The following is a 14,453-nucleotide window of genomic DNA, read 5'->3' as shown; positions in this document are numbered from 1 at the left end:
ACTCCTAGGTGTTCAGTTGCAGAAACAGAGACCAAGAGAGGTATAGTGAGTGGCCCAGGGTTTAGCCTGCAGGGAAAGGCAAGGCTGAGCCTGGATGTTCTTTCTGATTGAGGGGTCAGTCTGGGCTTAGGAGGAGAGTCTTATCTTCACAAGAAGGTGAATGAAATTTCCAGTCCTTCCAATGACCGACAAGAAGAATCGAGTGAGGCACACAGGCTTTAGTCCTCATTATATCACAAACTAGCTGTGTGACCTTGGGCAACTCACTTGGCCTCTCTGGTCTATGTAGTGTCTCCATTGATAGTGTTGGAGATTGGATTGAATTATCCCCAGGATATCTTCCTTTTCCTGCATTCAATGATTTTCTCGATATCTTCTCTTTATTTTCTTGTTTGTATACAATTTTGTTCCAAATCTCCTCTCTGCCTTCCAGATGGAATGCACATTCCTTGAGGCCAAGCATCCTCCCTGAAGGAGTCTGGTAGCAGCCTGCACATGTGGGACCAGGGGTCTGGGCGTGTGTGAAATAACTGAAAACATACATACTGGTCTCTGCCCCTGGTTCTTGCCACAGAGCCCCTAAAACCTTTGTACTTTCTAAGTGATAAGACCACTAGGAACACCTTTTGTTCTAATATTTTATCTCTGCCCCTGGTTGCTGACATAAAACTCCTAGATCTCTTGGAATTTCCTGGATGATAGGAGTGCCTTTTGTTCTAATGAGGTGACAGCTTCAGGATGAGGGCTGGTTATCAGAAAGACCAAGCCATGGTCAGAAGCTGGCTGCTTTCGGCCCTTCCGCCCATTCTCTGGGGAGGGGAGAGGCCCTGGTGATTGAGTTAATGATCGAGCGTGCCTATGTGATAAAGCCGCCATAAATATTTGCAGAGTTTTGAGGCTGGTGAACACATCCATGTGCCAGGAGAGTGGCGTACCCCAACTCCGTGGGGACAGAAGTTCCTGTGACCGAGGCCCTTGCAGACCTCGCTCTTAGTATCTCTTCATCTGGCTGTTCATCCGTATCCTTTATTCTAGCCTTTATAATAAACTGATAAACATAAGGAAGTGTTTCCCTGAGTTCTGGGAGCCATTCTAATAAGTTGCTGAACCCAAGGAGAGGAGGGTCACAGGAACCTCAATTTATAGCCAGTTAGTCAGAAGTACAGCTGAGAACCTGGACTTGCAATTGGTGTCTGAAGCGGAGTCAGTGTTGTGGGACCGAGCCCTTAACCTGTGGGATCTGTTGCTAACTCCAGGTAGACAACGTTGGAATGGAACTGTGGTGTAGGAGCTGCTAGTGTTGGAGGATTGCTGGGTGTGTGGACAACCCACACCTCTGGGGACGGGAACCTTGTGAGGGTGGCAGCAGTGTGAGGGGCGTGGAGGAGAAGTGCAGGAGTGTTTTCCCAACTGAGGTTGCACGGCCATGAAATCAGGGTCACCTGTGGGGGTGCGTGTGGGATGGGGGGCAGCAGGTGGTTCCACCCTTGCCCGAAGCTTCTTAGAGGAGAAATGTCTTAATTATTGGAGACACTAGATCTGCCCCAAAGTGCGTGAAAGTAGCTATTTAAATTCTACTTGTATTTGGCAATGCGAAGGTCAGAAAATGTCCATCGGGGTTGGTGATGGAAAGAAAGAAAGAATGAGCACTTTGCGGTTCATCCAGGTGAGATGACGGCCACCATCCCGTGGTCTAGCTGGGGCTCCGCGCCCTTTTGCAAGCTAGCGGCATTTGTCCGCGCAGACTCCTGTACTGCTCTGGATCGCCCCCTCCCCCGTGGGCTCCAGCATCCAGCCCTAGCAGTCTGCGGTTGCCTCCTTCAGTACTTGTTTGGAAACAGTGTCAAAGCACATCTCCTTCATCTCACTGAGAATCCCCCAGGGTCTCCTGTGGTTCTGAGAGTCCCTCTCTGCTCTACTTTCTCGTTTCCTTCTGCACTGACTCTCCCCAGACTCATTTCTTGGGGAGGTCACACAGGGATCACTTACCTCACTTCGCAGGGTTAAGCGTCAGCCTTGCCTTTGATGCTGAGGTTCACTAGCGGGGATGCACAGCCACTTGTCCACCTGTCCCTCCCGCCAAGTACTTATGAGATGTTGAGCTTGTGGGGAAAAGGAGGGAGGAGATACTCGAAAGGAGATGCTTCTTGATGTGGAGAAGGGTCACCGCCAGAGAATCCCAGTACTTGAATTCGATTCTGCCTCTAGCTTGTGGAGGGTCATGGGTGGTCACGTCACCATCCAGGACTCAGTTTCCCCATGTGAAAAAGTAAGGCATTGAAATAAGTAAGCCATAAAGTCCATTTCAAGCTCAGAAAGGAGAGGAGGCGTAAGCAGCAGCTAAGGCCCCACCAGGGGCCAGGTTGTGCTCCGGGTGCTTTTGAATTCTCAACACAAGCCTTGGAGGAAGGCAGCATTAGCCTCGTTTTACAGGTGGGGCAGCCAGGGTCCAAGAGGTGGATCCCTGCCCAGTGAAACCATTTATAAAGCCAGAAATCACATCTAGGGTTGTTTTTTTCTAACTCTAGAGCGCATTTGTTCTTTCACTCCAGAGATTTTTCTACCTCGAACCCTCTAAGCAATGACACTGGTGCTTTCCTCAGAAAAGTCCACTTTCTTTTCCAGCCTCCATCTGCACAACGTGTTCTGTGTCTTGGAGAACTTTTCCTACAAGAGAATTCCCGAAGGGTGAGGGAGGCACTGTCTTCAGTTTTTGGCCACGTCGCACAGTAACCTTAACCACCCTGTGGCTTCCATCTCCCAGGGATGGCACTGCAAGGCCGCATGGTCGTGGAGAGCCAGTGGCTTCAGATTTGAAGGGAGGCCCTACCCCCGTTTGTCTTTATTGTCTGGTGCCCCGTCTGGGGCTTCCTGGCCGTCACTGGCTCTGCAGGCTCCCTCCCCCATCTCCTCTCGAGTTTGAGAGGGGCTGTCCCTGCTCCCTCCCTGGCCGCCCCCGTTCTATTAGCACAGCCACCAGGCTCCCCTGGGGCTTTCAAAAAGCTCACTGGCAATTTGGATGTCAGGAGTTGGGAAAATCAAGCTTAATATTTAATGACATTACAAAGTCAGCCTGTTCTCTTTTCATTCCAGATAGAATTGAAAAGCAACATTCTCACCAGGAGACTTCCCCAAGGAGGTGAGCGACAGTCGGTCTGGGAACCACTGCGGGTTGGTTGGGGAGCACTGGGCTGGGGGTCAGCGGGCCTGAGCTCTAGTTTTGGCTTGGAAGTGGACTAGCGGTCGTCTTTGGGCAACACTCACCCTCTCCTTGAGCTTTAACTTCTTTCTGTGCGAGTAAAAGATTGCTGTGGCTACAAGTCCTCTGATTTAGGAACCGTGCCATCTTAAACGCAGGACCGACTTGTAGGGATATTTATACACCCCACGCAGACTTCAGGAATGGCTGGAGTCTTTTGAGCGGAGGGGTCAGAAGAGTAAGGAGATGCCCTGGAAATGAGGTGAGGAAGGCACCGGCTCTGCTGGCAGGACCTACAAAAGGTTCAGGATGCCTGTTTAGGTTCCAGGTTGAAGTCCAGAAGCTTTAAGGACCAAGAGGGGGCGCTGGTGACGTGGGCGAAGCCAAGCGTCTTTTCCTGTGAGTCTTCGGTGTGTCTTTCAAGGAAGCAGAAGCCTTCATCACCACCACCAGACTCATGCCCATCCTGTTGCCTCAATTTCCCCAGCACCTGCACATGCCACCGCACAGGGGGTGTGCAGTAAGTCTGTGGCACAAGTCAGTTGGGTAAAAGCCTGTTCCCAAATGTAGGGGGGTCTCTTCATATGCCTCCAGGATGGCCTTCTGTGCCCTGGAGTCTGGACTGGCTGCAGCAGGGAGGCAGGACGGACAGGAGGCGCGGGCTGGAGCAGGTGTGATGCCAGGCCACCTGCTGTATTTCTGCGGCTCCATGCAGGCGACCAGGTCCACAAGTGTATGTGAAGACCCAAAAGGAGACTTAGGGTTCCAGAGCAGTGGGATCCCCAGAAACAGCTGAGTGCATCTAAACTCCCACAAAATAAACCTCGTTTCTTTCCCTAGATTCACTCCCTAGAGAAACCTGCCACGTTATATTTGACCTAGAGAGTCTTACTTGCTTTCTGTGATTATTGGGTTGGCCAAAAAGTCCATTTAGTCTTTTTTCTACAAAATAAAAGCCACATTTTCATTTTCACCAATAACTTTATTGATCTGGATATTTTGAGCATGTGGGCTATCTCCCACTATTGGACAAGGGTGCTGCTAAACACCTTCCAATGCATAAGGCAGCCCCACAGCAGAGAATTATTTGGCTAAAATACTTTGCAAACCACTTTGACATATTTGATCAGTCACAGCACCTTCTCCATACACAGTACAAATCTTTTTTATTTTTTATTTTTTTGCGTTTCAGTTGAATTTTTACCTTTCTTGAAATAATAAAGCACAAAGTGCTGAAATGTTGCGTATTTTCTTCCATCTTCACTGTTAAAATGGCAGCACAAAAATTCACCATTTTTGATAAGTTTTTTTTTAAACGCACGCTGATAGAACAGCTGTCACAATACAGTCTAACACAATTGTTTCAAATAAGGTTAAAGAAACTTAAGCATTCCTAGAGCCATTGTATGGAAAACACATAATGGACTTTTTGGCCAACCCAATATTACCAGATTGAAGTTTTCTGAGAGACCGTGACTGGTTTGACAGAAGGAGGATTTTTGGAATAGGTTAGAAATAAACAAAACAAATTTAATCAGGACCTCAGTATGCAGAGGGATTTAATTACGCAGGAGCTGGAGTTTCTAGAATATGACATCTTATAGGAAATAGTTTCTTAGATGGGAAGCTCGATTGTGGACAATCCTTGAAAACGAATGGTATGTTTTGTCAGCTTTCTCTTAGGGTAACATGGCCTTGACACACAGAAAGAGTGACGCTGGGTCATGATTTTTTAAAAATATCTTTGCATGAAATATTTTCAAGATCTCATACTAAAGAAACAATGAAAAGTGTTTTTCTTTTTTTTTTTTTTTGAAAAGTGTTTTTCTTATAAGGCTTTCTACAGTATGATACAAAACCCAGAAGCCACAAAAGAAAATATTAATAAGTTCAATTCCATAGAAATGGACTTAGCTCAATGCATCACAAACAAAAGCAAAAGACAAACGTCAAACTGGGAAGATGTTTGCTGCTATGTCATGGAGGGAGGGCTGGATTCTCTCTATAACATATAAAGAGTGCCTACAAATCAATAAGCAGGGACTGTGAGCTCAATAGAAAAATACAATAAATAGGCAAAGAATGTGAATGGCGTCCGCGGAGAAGGAAGTAAATCTGTTTCTGAGGCATTTTGCAACTTTGCTTAGTCTCAGTAATAAAAAAAAGAAAATGAAAAGTACATAGAGATAATCTTTTTCATTTTTCAGATTGGCCAAGACCAGAAAGTTTGAAAATGCTGAGACAATGAGGTGTGTGTGTGTGTGTGTGAGAGAGAGAGAGATTGTTGGTAGTAGTGTAAGTGGTTATAGCTTTTATGGGGAAGCAGCATATTTGGTAGCGCGTTTCTCACTCATGAGTCAAAATTGTGAATGTTACATCCACAAATGACAGGTTTTCCTCAGAGACTGAAGTTTCCTGAACAGTGAGTGTTTCATGGAATAGGTTCTCCAAATTCATCACTGAAGAGCTTTTCAGGGAGGCAGGCTGACAACCACTGACAGGTGTAATGCATTGTGTAGTTAGAATGTATCAGAGAGCTACAAACCCTGTCCAGGTGTAGCTGACATGGTGTTTGTTGTCCCTCTTTAGGAAGAAGTCGTCTCTCTCAGACCTCCGCCTTCATTTCCTCCTCTTGGAAATGCATTTCAGTTGGGAGTATAAACAACAGAGCTTCAGAAAGGATTCAGAACCCAAAGGGATCTGCCCGGGCACAGGCTCTGCTCTCTGTAGCTGGGATAAGGAGCTGGTAGGGCCCTCTCGCCCCAAGAATCTCTCTGGTGTGCGATGAGAGGCCAGAGACTGACCTGGCGTTAATTCAGATCAGTGCAGTATTTGGAGAGAATCTGTCTGAGAAACCCGGCCCAGGACGCTTTTGCACCTGGGGCTCTGGACTGCTCTGGACCTGACTCCACCCTCTTCAATGGCATTCTTCTGGCAGAACCTCTCCAAAAGGTGTGGAAAAATCTGTCTCTCCACACTCTCCTTCTTCACTTCAAGGTGAAGCTGGTGACTTCCCTCATGGCCTCTCTGGGAGCCAGGTGAGCGCTAACCAGCTGCTCACAGCTCAGCAGACCCCCAACAGGAACCGCCAGGGAGCCTCCTGTCCTCCCAGAAGTGGGCAGGTAAGGAAGTGCAAATGACGGACAAACAACGGGCAGAGCTGGGCCATGGATGGTGTCTGGTCTGCAGGACCAGCCTCATGCTTCCTCCTCTGCTGCCCCAGATCCCCTTTGGGGTTAGCTGGGGTCCCCCTGGTCAACTGTTATCCGTGGACCTGATTCAACGGTGGAAGGTTGTGTCTTCCACCCAGGCCAGTGGCTTTCAACCTTGGCTGCCCATCAAAATCACTGCGGAAAGCTTAAAAACAATGACCAATGCCTGGGTCTCATCCCCATAGATTTGGATTTAGTCGAGATGTTTACATGGCTTCCCAGGTGATTCTAATGAGCAGCCAAGGTGGAGAACCACAGACCTGGGGTGACTTTATATCTCGGAATACTTTTGCGAGTGAATGGGGGCACTATTAACTGTTCCTTTGCATAACCTGGGACTGTCCTGGGCAGTCTGGGATGTATGGTCACTTTGCTTTGACCTTGAGAAACCCTTGAGAATTGTCTTCTAAGAGTACAGGCTCATAGTTGTTTTTTGTTTTTATTTTCCATGTGGATGCGAACATGGGCACATTCGCAGCATTGCAGAGGACTGTGGGAGGGTGGCACGAATCTGGTTTTGAGTTGTTTCCAACATGCCCCCCCTGCCCCCCTGCAGCTCCCCTTCCCCTTCTGAGAAGTGTGGGCGGATGTGCGCTCCAATCATTCCCACCCTTGGATTCTCCTCTTGCGGCGCTGGTGCATCTCACACCTGTCTCTACTTTCTCTGCAAGCAGCTTCCCTCCCGCAGCATCTTGGGCGAGGTGGGGAGAGTCGGTTCTGGATCTGGACCCAGCAGATGGTGCCGAGCCTCAATTTCTTCATCAGTAAAACGGGGAGTATATACGACCAGCCTCAAGTGCTGTGGTAGGGATTACAGGAGACCCTCTCACACACACTGCTGGGGGGCCCACTGGGCAGCAGAGAGCTGAGTAAGCCCCCTCCTCCCTCACCGGGGACGCGAGCCTCTTCCATGGGCCGTGGTTTTCTCTGCTAATTGCGTGCCCACGACAATCTCTTAATCCTCTTAGAAATGACAGATGGTAATTCCTGCACTGTTTAGGGAGGATGGATGGCTGTTTCACACTGACATGACACTTGGAATAAATGGAGCCCGTTACAAATATTACCTTTCTTTGCATAAGCCTGTCCTCGAGCAGTGAAGTGAGAGGCGGAGAGCATGCCTGCCTACCCCACGGATGGAAAGATCTAGTGCCATGTGGTTAAAAGCTGCCCGTAGGCACCTCTGCCAGGGGGGCAAGAGCATGGCACTTACGGAGAACCTTGGTAACAGGCGCTTCCACTTGCGTACTTGATTTCATTACAGCATTTCAGCATCCCCAGGGAGGAATTACTGTTTTCTCTGCATCTTGGTTGAGGAAACTGAGACTCCGAGAGGTTGTGTAACTTGCCTAAGACCACACGGCAAGGTGGTCAGCTGGGCTGTGGTTTTATTTTGCCTGACTCTGAAGTGCAGTTGGAGGTGGCTATGCCTGTCAGGCCGTGAGCATGGTATCCAGGTCTCTGAAAGTTTTAGAAAATCATAGATTGTTAAGGCATGTCTTTTTATAGCTCCATCCCTGTGAGGACTTTTGAAGGAGATCCTGTGGCCAACACATTCAGGTCATTGGCTTGGTAGAGTGATGACTCCAGCTTTGCCTTCATCTTCCATCCACAGCATTGATTGGCCTATGCATACACTGGTCCCTGCCCTCACGGAGCTTCCAGTCTAGCAGGAGAGGCCATCTAGGTGGCAGAGTGGGGAATGTGCTAAGGCAGTGGTCAGAGGACAGGGGTTGGAGGCTCGCAGGTCCATGGCAGGGTGGATGCAACATTACACAGCAAGTCAGGGAAGGCAGCCTGGAGGAAGTGATTTCTGAAACTAGGTTTGGAGCAGGGTAGAGGTGGATGAGGAGGGAAGGAGCAGAGAGAACATGTGCAAAAGCAGGGAAGTGCGGAAAGACAATGTGTGTATGAGAGGCAAGTCACGGGGTGCAGGGCAGCCATGAGACCGAGGGGCAGCTGGGGGCCAGCTTCTCTGCTCCTGGACTCCATTTGTTCTGACTGTGAACGATGCAGCCACCATATCGGTTCTTCTGCTGCAATTTGCACTCAATGTGCCACGCTGGAGCAAGGTCCCATAGCCTCGCCTCTTCAAATTAGGCTAAAGAGGTGAAATGACTTCATTACTGTTGTTTTGCCAGTTGCGATTCTCTCGGCATCCCTCTTGCTGGATTACCCAAGGAAGCTGGCTTCCACTCCCGCTCTCAGGGCTCTTGGATCATTCCCGCTGCCATTCAGCGGGGACCTCTTAGTCTTCCGGAGACCTTTGCTATATTCTAACGGTTCCCTCATTAAAAAGGCCATGTTTGGAAATATATTTAATTTATATATATTTCTTTGGAAAAATAGGCCATATGTAAATCATCATGCTCTTGTTGCAAACTGAATTTTATTAGCATTTTACATGTGGTTTTGTTTCAGACACAGGCTGGCTTGAAAATTATTGAAAAGGAATTCTTTGTTGATTACTTTGCTTTTCTTTCTCTTGGTTCTGACACTTAGGAGGTATTTAAATCATATTTCGCCACTTTGTGCAAAGCCAATCTGTATATCAGGGAGCTGTGTGGGCAGAGTTTGGCTGTTTTTAATGATGCAGTGGTGGGAGTGAAATGTGAAATTCACAGACTCAGACACACCTGGAGCTGGAAGGGCTGCAGTGGCTAAGAGGTCTGATGCTTTCGTCTGTGGCTGCTGGCATTCCTGATAGATGGAGGGCACTCACTCCCTTCTCATCAGCCTGGAGTTCTTGCTCGTGGGTGTGTTTGGGGGTGTCATGCAGGAAGTGCCACAGCCTCCCTGTGCTTCAGTGTGGGCTCCAGGGTTAAGATGGCATAACCATGGGCCACTGTACCCAGGAGGCTGTTATTGTGCCTAGAGAACACAGATTCAGGTGCAGAGAAACGTGGGCTGCCCCCAAAGCACCTGACAGTGACTAGGAGGTTCCTGGGTTCTGCCCTAAGCAACAGATGTGCAAACACACAGGATCCGGTGGCCCAGAAGCAAGGAGCAGACATCCCAGCCCAGGGATCATCACGAGAACAATGTGGTGCATGCAGACATGTGCAGACCTGATCATCTCGGAGGTTATCTCCTCTGCTGTCCTGGCAGAAGTCATCACCACTTCTCAGAAGGGAAAAGCTGGAGCTTGGAAACCACTGAGGCTCTGTATCAGTCATTCAACAAATATTTGCCTATAAGTTCTAAAGAGTAAATTACAGCAAAGACTTCTCTTCATACAGTGTAGCCTTGGGCATGCCCATCGAATCTGTTTGCTCTCATCTTAAAGCCAGGAGTGAAAGCTGTCCTTCAAAAGTGTTCCAGATGCATTTCTGGACCAAGGAAAACAGAAGTTTGGTTGGGGTCTTGGTCCTAGGTCCTGAGTCAGTCATAAAAGATGAAGAGCTGTTTTCTCATCAGATGCCCCAGAGCCACCGAAGATGCTTATAAGCCAAGTGGTGATTCAGAGCATCTGGGGTGGGGCATGGGCTCTGCAGTTTGACTAGGCTCCCCAGATGTGTGTTTGAGAAAGGCTGCCTTTTAGAGCACTGTCCAACAAAGCATGGTTGTCCTAGGTGCTGCATGTCACAAAAGCGCTGTGAGAGATGAAAATGTCGTGCTGATGTGCGTAGAGGGACTTGGAAGCCGTGTGGGCTCCCAGAATTCCTCCACCCTGTAAATTGGTTGAGTTGCACCCTCCTGCCCTCTGCCCCATCTCTGGTCTGCAGGGAAGTGTAGTGTCTGAGAATCCTCTCCCCAAGGGCTTGGAGTGACCAGCAACACTTGGGCCTGCTCTGCGCTAGAGAAGTCTCCTGTCTTGCCCGCTGCACCTTGGGAACAAACACTGGTCCACAGCTGAGAACATTCATTCTTTTCACTAACAATCCAGTTTCACTATTGTCTACCTAGTGCCACGGGCTCCCAGGTATGGGTCATGCAGCTGTGACCTCCGACGCGGCTGTCAGACAGAGCCTTGATTCATCAGTGAGTGACATGTCACACTTCCCTGGGGCCCAGCGATGGTGTGAGCTAAGTGGGCTGACATACTGCCTATGAGGTGCACCCTTCTCACTTAAACTTTTCATGCATCTTGGGTGCAGAAGCCCATAGCTGAGGTGACAGCTGTAGGTACTGACATGTGAACCGCAGTGATGTGTGATATCACAGGCTCTCACTCGGCCACTCTTCAAACTTGCTTTTCCCTTTGGCTCCCTGGGAGCTTGAGCTTGACATTTCTAGTGAACATTTAAGACTTCCAGGATGCACCCCCCCCCCCCGCCCCAACTTGTACGGTGGCTCTGGCAGTGGTTGGGTGTTATAGATGGAATGTTTGTGGCCTCCCCCCCAATTCATATGTTGAAATCCTAACCCCAATGCTGTGGTATTAGGAGGTGGGGCCTTTGGGAGGGGATCTGGTTATGGAAGTGAAACTTCTATAAATGGGATTAGATCCTTCATAGAAAAAGACCCCAGAGAGCTCTCTTGCCCCTCCTAGCATGTAAGAACACAGGAGACAGCCATCTGTGAACCAGGAAGGGGGCTCTCACCAGACCTTGAATCTGCCGGCGCCTTGATTTTGGACTTCCTGGCCCCTGGAACTGTGAGAAATAAATTTCTGTTGTTATAAGGTCCCCAGTCTGTGATACTCTGTTGTAGCTGCCCACATGGACTAGATGCCTGGTGAACTTGAGCAAGCAGCTTGGTTCTCTGAGCCTCAGTGGCCACATCCACAGGGCAAGGCTGGGCCCACCTCATAGAACACCAGTGAAGGAAGGGTCCTTTCACCTGGAGAGCCGAGGAGGCCAGGGTGCTGGGGCCTGGCCTGTGTTCACCTCTGGGTGAGCTGGCTCTTTATACCACATTGTCCCGTCTGGTATCGAAATAACAGTTTCCTTCCCAGTTCTCGGTCTTTGGGAGTATCCTCCATGTCAGGTACGGAGGCTACGCACCTGTGGCCTCCTTCCAGCCTGCCGTGCTGGAATGCTGGGGTCCACTGGCTCCTTGTACCACTGGCTGCTCCCTGGCCTGCTGCCCTTGAATGGGCTCGGATGACCTCTGACCTGGTGTGGACAGGGCCTAGCTACTCTGGGCAGCTCAGGGGATCCAGTTGTGCTGGGGGGGGGGAGGGGGTACATGGCCTTAGGATGCCTCCAGCACAGCACTTGGATCAGCATGGCTCAACTTTGGTTACACATGTGTGTCACCTGGGGAGCTTTTAAGACTTCCCCATCCCTGGGATGCTCCCAACAGAATCAGGGTATCTGGTGGAGGCAGATATTTAAAAGCCCCCAGGGAATTCTCCTGCACAGCCAGGGCTGGGATTTCTGTTTCTGGGCTTCCCAGTGCAGCTGGAAACATCGGCAGAGAATCTCAGGTGGCTTAAGACTTCCTTTCTGGGGGGCTGACAGAGTCCCTGCATCTTAAGCTGAGTAACCAGGCATGAGTGTAGTGTGCATAAACCCCAGCCCCTACTCATAGCCGGCACTGTGCATCTGAATGGGGGTAGAAAGGGGAAGACTGTCGACTGAAAATATAAACTCACATCTCAGGAACTTGTCTGATACACTGGGTTCTAGATGGAGATTAAAGGGACTAGAAGGGATTTTTCTACCCAATGTGGGTCATTATTATTATTTTTAATCCTCCCTTGAGGATATGTTTATTGATTTTAGAGAGAGAGGAAGGGAGAGATAGAGAAAGAAAGAGAAACATCAATGTGGGAGAGAAACATCGATTGGTTGCCTTCCATACATGCCCCAAACAAGGATCAAAACTGCAACCTAGGTATGTGCCCTGACTGGGAATTGAACCTTCGACCTTTTGGTGTATGGGATGATGCTCCAGCCAACTGACCCACCCAGCTAGGGCCCAACATGTGTCATTCTTGACCCATGATAACCTTGCTCTCCCAGCTAAGGGGTCATCTATTGGGCTCTTAGGGCAGGGCAATGAGGAGGTGAGAGGAGCAGGAGAGGCAGAGGAGGGAAGGCAGGATGGGAAGGGCATGGGGGGAGGTGTTCTTAGGCCTCATTATCCCCAGTGCTTTGGGCAAGAAGTCACATTTCCATTTTTGCTAAGGGGAATGTCTGACAAGGCGTGATACATTTTCGGGATCAACTACATAATCTGTGGGGCCCAATGCAAAATGAAAATGGGGAAACCTCTATTAAAAATTATCAAGAATTGCAAGATGGTGACAGAAGAGCCTTAAGCCAAGTGCAGGGCCCTGTGTGACTGCACAGGTCAGTCCCATGGCCATGAAGCCAGCCCTGTCCGTTACTTTGGAGTTTCACAGGCCGCCATGACTTAGGGGAAGAGGGAGCCACGCCAAAATGGGGCAAGTCTGAGGATGGTTTCTCTCCAATTGGGTGGGCTGCGGTGGGCAGTGAGGTCTATTGGACTACGTTTAGGAGTCGGATCTGTGGGAAGAAGCTCTGATGAATACGGGGATCTAGAGACCAGGATCTCACCTAGAGTGGGTTGGAGGAGTGGGTGGTAAGAACCAGGCAGGCTGAACCTCAAAACAGGTATTCATCTCTTGGGGGAATGGTGTGAAAGGTGGGGAAACTGAGGTGGAAGTGAAGGTAAGAGGCCTGGGTATGCCCGACGAGAGGGAGGAGCAGGAGGTGACCTGGCCCACAACATGTGACTAGGAGCTGAAAGGACACCTGTGTAAACCAGAGCGAGACTGGATTTAGATCTGGGTAACCTCAGCAGAGGCAGATGGGGAGGGTGATAGGACCCCAAATCAAATGCGTGATCCCCAAATGGGGATCCATCCACCGTCTCCCACCAGTGCCATCACCCGCCTCCCTCCTGCAGGGCGTGTGGCAGGAAAGACCTGGTTCTCAGCAGGGCTCTGTCTGACGCACTGGGCACTCCAGGAATGCCAGGAGGGATGGGGAAACGAAGGGCAGGAGGCGAGTGTGAAGTCCCCAGGGAGTCATTGCTCTGTTGATCTTGTCAGTGGTCACACTGCTGCGGAGCTTGTCACTGCCCCGCCGAGTCTCCTCCCATCCAGCAGCCAGACCCCACGCTTCTCTCCTTGGAGGCCTGCCCCGGGGCTGGCAGGGTTAGGAGCTTGGGCTGCCTGGGATTTATGTCCCCCCAGGGTCCCCTCACTGCTCCTGCTCAGAGCAGCCCTTAATCAAGGACTGATCCTCCCTGATGGGGTACCTCTGAGGCTTGTCCTCCACCAGGGCTTTTTGGAGCCCCTGGGGATCTTGTTAAAATGAAGATTCTGATGTCGGAGATCTAGAGTGAGCCTCGGAATTCTGCGTTTCTAACAAAGCCCAGGTGCGGCTGTCACTCCAGGCCTGTGGGCCGCACCGCAGGTGGCAGCGTCCTCGTCCTCGCTTGGTCTTTCTTCCTGAGCCCCCCTTTCCCTCAGACTGACTTTCCTGGGGACATTTCCTACAATAGTCCTTTGATCCAAACCCTCCTCTCAGGGTCTGCTTGGAACCTGTCCTAAGACGTTCATGGGTCCCATGAGATGGGTGATGCCGTCACCAGTTTACAGACGAGAAACAGAAACTCAGAGGCGTCACCGGCTCAAGGTCACACAGTGAGTGAGTGGCTGAGAGGGGCCTCCATGCCGCTTTGCTGGTCACACAAACCCAGTCTCCTCTCCCTGCCCGCCGGGTGGGCCTCTCCGGGTGCCCGGTATCTTGTCTCATTGTGTTATGTCCTTCCCAGGCTTCGGGATTGGAAGGCAGTGGGGCACAGGCGCAGACCACCCTGCCTACTCTTCTCAGTCACAGCTTTTGGACCTGGAACCTTGTTTGGGCAAAAAGAAAAAAAAAAAAAAAAACAAACGAACCCACAAACCTAATTGCAAGTCCAGCCCCAGGAGTTCAGTCCTCTCCCTGACACATATGAGCACATCTCAGGCCTGTTTCTCTTTTATTTTGGCCAGAAGAGAGTTAAGCAGTGGGTTCTGTGGAAGCCATTAAATAAGGCAGAATGTCAATCAATCGAAAGCTCTTCTGTCCCTTTATCCACGTGGAGACAGAGCCGAGGTCACGCAATGTGCGGGAGGAATGCTG

At 50.0% G+C, this 14,453-nt stretch overlaps 1 long non-coding RNA gene across 1 annotated transcript; it reads left to right on the top strand.

The window, feature by feature from the left end:
• The first annotated feature begins 3,082 nt into the window (after positions 1-3,082).
• Positions 3,083-14,211, top strand: LOC149994040 (uncharacterized). Its single transcript, XR_016507790.1, has 4 exons — positions 3,083-3,139; positions 5,789-6,321; positions 13,857-13,972; positions 14,104-14,211. It is a non-coding gene; the product is annotated as an uncharacterized LOC149994040 (long non-coding RNA).
• Positions 14,212-14,453: the final 242 nt, after the last annotated feature.

The sequence above is a fragment of the Furipterus horrens genome, unplaced genomic scaffold (genome assembly GCF_987537825.1).
Source record: "Furipterus horrens unplaced genomic scaffold, mFurHor1.1.pri manual_scaffold_13, whole genome shotgun sequence".
In the NCBI taxonomy this organism is placed as follows: domain Eukaryota; kingdom Metazoa; phylum Chordata; class Mammalia; order Chiroptera; family Furipteridae; genus Furipterus; species Furipterus horrens.
Note: the sequence above shows the minus strand (reverse complement) of the source record. Positions and strands in the feature narration are given on the sequence as shown.